Below are 4425 nucleotides of genomic sequence, written 5' to 3' on the forward strand. Positions count from 1 at the left end.
GGACAAGGCTTTCACAATGATAAGTCAAGCTATTTTAGCCTTAAGTTGTACTCTCTCGGCTAGTTTTGATTTCTCCGGTCGGTTCACTCGGTTCAGGGACCACCCTGTGAGGTGCGGGGCTGGGTTATGCGGGGCGGGTGGTGCCCCGGCGGGCGGGACCCCACCGGCTTTCACTCGCCGTGTGCTCGATCCTGCGAGGCACGTCCACCTCCGCGCCTCGGTTCCCTCTTTAAACGACCGAGGGTTGGACCAGTTCCTCCCCCGGACCCCCTTCCAAGGCCGGCGGGGAGGCCCCGCCCTCCCGGGGCGGTGGGGGAGCTGGGAAGGGGTCGGGGCGGCCCCCAGGCCGGTGCTCGCGAGCTACCGTGGAGGCCATGCGGGCCGAAGGGTCCGAGAAGGGCAGCCCTGCAGCCCTCACGGAGGAAGCGTTGCGGCGGGGACATCGCGGCAGGAGACAGCAAGGCCAGGTGAAAGTAGGCTAACGAACACCTAGTGTCCGGGCTGGATTTTATCCCAGAATCAAAGCGGGGCTTCTGAGCGGGGAGTGAGGTGCCGAAAGTGACATGATGAGACCGGTGGTCACGGTGAAGAGTAGCTTGGTGCAGGGACAACCACCCCAAGGCTGCTGCCTAGCAGGTGAGGGGACCAGGAGGCGGCAGTGCAGTGGGAGAGACCGGGAGAAGCCACAAGGCTGACCCACAGGGTCAAGCGACAGTGATCCCTCCAGGGTCTGCCTGGAGAACAGAAGCGCCATTAACCCAGACAGGGGGTGCAAGGGGGCAGCTCAGCTGTGATGTGTGAGGGTGCGGTGCTGGTGGGAGGGTGGGGACAGGCCCTAACAGCGGTTCTCAACCTGTGGGTCGCGACCCCCTTGGCGGTCAAACGACCCTTTCACAGGGGTCGCCTAAGACCATCCTGCATATCAGATATTTACATTACGATTCGTAATAGTAGCAACATTACAGTTATGAAGTAGCAATGAAAATAATTTTATGGTTGGGTCACAGCATGAGGAACTGTATTTAAAGGGCCAGAAGGTTGAGAACCACTGCTAGGAGGTTGGGGATTGAGCACCCAGGGCTGTCATGCGGGTGAGGAACCAAACATAGCCTCCCCTCTGTAATGTGCGAGGAGGACGGGGTCCAGGAGGCAGCCCCTTCTCTTGGCAGCTCTTTGCCTCTTTCTCTGCCCCCACCTCAGAGCAGGGCCTTCCTTCCGTCTGTTCACCATCTAGGAGCCCCAGGACGCAGAGCCTGGCCTTTCTCTGAACCGATTCCAAGGTGCACGTGGAGAATGGTGGACAGTGGTCTCCCAGTCAGGCTTCAGAGCAAGGAGGAGTCACCCCAGTCACCTCTGGCCAATGCTCCCTGGGAGGAGGGGGCTGGTCATGTCTTATTCATTTTGGAGGCTTTTGCTCCTAGCACATGACATCAGTGATGTGAGAAACGCCCCCGGAAGAGAGGTCTGGGAGAAAAGCGTCCCATTCAATTCATCAGGCGTGTGGAAAGCACCTCCAGTGTATGAGGCACCGTCTGGACTCAGGGAGGTAGACAGAGAAGGTCTCTGCTTTGAGATGCTTAGAATTGGAAGTGGAGGAAGCAGACATGTACCCACTTGGCAATCACAGTGTCCTCCCTTCTCCAGAGGAAGTGGCGCTCTGGGTGGGGCCCACCTTCCCTCTGTGCCAGCTGTGTCTGTCCCTCCCGGGCTGGTCTCCTGAGCCCTGAGGCCTCCTGAAGGTCACTCCTTTGTGAGCCTTCGCTCTAAGGGAGACTCAACCTGAGGGCCCCACCTCAAGTTAGGATCTGCTCACAGCAGAACAAGTGGCCCATCCGCAGCTCCAGCCAAGACCTCAGGCAACCACTTAGCAGCGGTTCTCAACCTGTGGGTCTCGACCCCTTTGGCGGTCCAACGACCCTTTCACAGGGGTCGCCTAAGACCATCCTGCATATCAGATATTTACATTATGATTCATAACAGTAGCAACATTACAGTTATGAAGTAGCAACGAAAATAATTTTATGGTTGGGTCACAACATGAGGAACTGTATTTAAAGGGCCAGAAGGTTGAGAACCACTGGCTTAGAGAGTGGCTGTAGGTCTGCCCGGCTGCTGTCCCCAAGGAGAGTTGAGATTGCCCAGTTCCTCCAGGGCTAAACGGTGCTGACTCAGCTCCTTCCTTTAAAAGCTCCAAACTGGTCAGGTAGGAAGCCAAAGGATCCCCAGCCTCCAGAGGCCTTGCCTTGAGCTGCAGGAGAGAGGCTCCCAGGTGGGGACCCAACCTTTGATCCTGCCCCCTGCCCTGTAGCCTGATGGGGGGCCTCTCAGGAGCCTCCCTCCCTGAGACGGGCCCCAGAATTGCTCTCTGAACAGTGCTCCAAGGCCAGCCTGCGAGGAGGATGCTCTCAGAGCGAAGGAACTTGGGAGAGTGGCTGTGTATATCCTGATGGGAATTAATTCTCAATTTGAAATCACACTCTGACCTGCAGTTTTTGGCGGGGACAGAAAGATACGAATGTGATCATAGCAAGTGCTAATCGGCTAATTCACAGAGAGCACCGTGTGCCAGGCCTGTCTCTGGCCGCCTTTCGTGTGTTAAATTAATGAGTTCTTATTGCCACCCTATGAAGTAGGTAAACTCCTTGTCCCTGGATCAGGAAACTGGTATGGAAAGATGGACTTGCTTGCCCACGTTCAACTCAGCTATTATAGAATTTACTAGAGGCCCGGTGCATGAAAGTCCATGCACAGCTGGGGGCCCTCCGCCTGGCTGGCGATCAGGGCCATCAGGGCCATCTTGCCCAGTCCCAATCAGGGCCGGTGGCTGGGGAGGGACCGAGGGAGGGCTCCAGGGGGTGTCCGGCCCCGTCTCACCCAGTCCTGATTGGCTGGACCCCAGCAGCAAGCTAACCTACCAGTTGGAGCATCTGCCCACTCGTGGTCAGTGCACATCATAACGACTGGTCATCGTCTACTCAGTCGGACACTTAGCATATTAGGCTTTTATATAAGTAGTCCACTCTAGAATCCATGCTCTTAATCACCAACATGGGACGAGGCTGGGAACTTCTCTAGTCATTTGGGGGGGCATTTGGAGTTGTTAGAAACATAGAAATCATCCATTCTAACCCCCACAATTTACAGTCGAGGTCCCAAGAGAAGCTTCTTTTTGTGTCTCAGCTGGCTGGGTCAGAGCAGGGACCAGAACCTAGGTCTCAGCATTGTGGTCCAGTCCTATTCCTTTATAATTGCGATACCCACAGTCCCTCTCTCTTGGGTGGGACTTCCACCTTTTCCCAGACGCAGGTAAAATCTACTGAGGAAGATTTTCTGATTTACTTAGAGAGGGCTCATTCTCATTTATCACCACGTGAGCCAGGTTACCCTGGAGAGTGGAGAGGCCCTGGGCCCTTCTATAGATCCCTCTGTGGGAGAAAGGCGCTGACTCACTGGGCTTGACAAGCCGGGAACTCAAGAGGAAATGGCAGAGATTCTGCGGGGAATGGACACACAGCCAATCGGTCTGGGGCAGCCACTTCCTCATCTCAGCCCAACCCCTCCCCCACCCACCCACACACACATGGATACGCTCGCCTCTCAGAATGCTGAGCTTTGAGTTTGACTGGGCAAGGCCATGTAGAGTGACGCACCCTCATCAAGGGGAGCCCACCCCAGCCTGCCGAGGCCCAGGGAACTCTAAGAGAGGCACCTGCTCATGCGGCCTCAGCCTGACCCTGGTGGGTCCCCACCGGCCTCCTGCCCTGGAGACATGGCTTTCCCCCTGGAAACAGTATCTACAGAGAATGGAGGACCCATCTGCAGAGTTGAACCCCTTCCCCCCCTCAGCCAGGGGAGTGGAAACTGGAATAAGCAGGTGATAGGAGAACCTCAAGTGTGAGGAGAGGGCTCGGAACTGGAGGTAGAGACTCCTGGGTACCAGCCCTTCTGGGCACCTCCCGGGCCTGTGCTCCTCAACCCTCTCTGGTCCCTGGGTTCCTGTCTGTGTAATAGGAGCTTTGTGAGATGATGGCTGAGTTTCTCACCCTCTTTGCAACTCTGGAACTGCTGGGGCAGTAGCTAAGGCCCTTCCAGCCGCCTCAGCCTCAGCCAGCAGGGTAGGTCCTTGAGAAAGGATGCGCTACTAGAGAAAGGATGCGCTACCGGAGAAGGGATGCTCCCGGAGAAGGGATGCTCCCCGGAGGAGGGATGCTCTTCCAGAGCTTTTAGGCGGGAGCAGAGCCTGGCGTACCACAAGGGGCGGTGGCTCCTGCTCAATCAAGGGGAAAGGGAAAAGGCGCAGAAAAGAACTTTGATTGACCACCTGCCATGCACCCGGTCTTACATATCTTATTTATTACTTTTGACAATTCATTAGTATTAGCCCCGTTTTATTTATATATATATATATATATATATATATATATA

At 55.7% G+C, this 4425-nt stretch overlaps 1 protein-coding gene across 1 annotated transcript in view; it reads left to right on the forward strand.

Moving 5' to 3' along the window:
- SLC35F6 (solute carrier family 35 member F6) overlaps positions 1 to 4425 on the forward strand; it is a 12813-nt gene that overhangs the window by 477 nt on the left and 7911 nt on the right. The gene's annotated exons all lie outside the window — the stretch shown is intronic.

The sequence above is a fragment of the Myotis lucifugus genome, unplaced genomic scaffold (genome assembly GCF_000147115.1).
Source record: "Myotis lucifugus unplaced genomic scaffold, Myoluc2.0 scaffold_285, whole genome shotgun sequence".
Classification (NCBI taxonomy): domain Eukaryota; kingdom Metazoa; phylum Chordata; class Mammalia; order Chiroptera; family Vespertilionidae; genus Myotis; species Myotis lucifugus.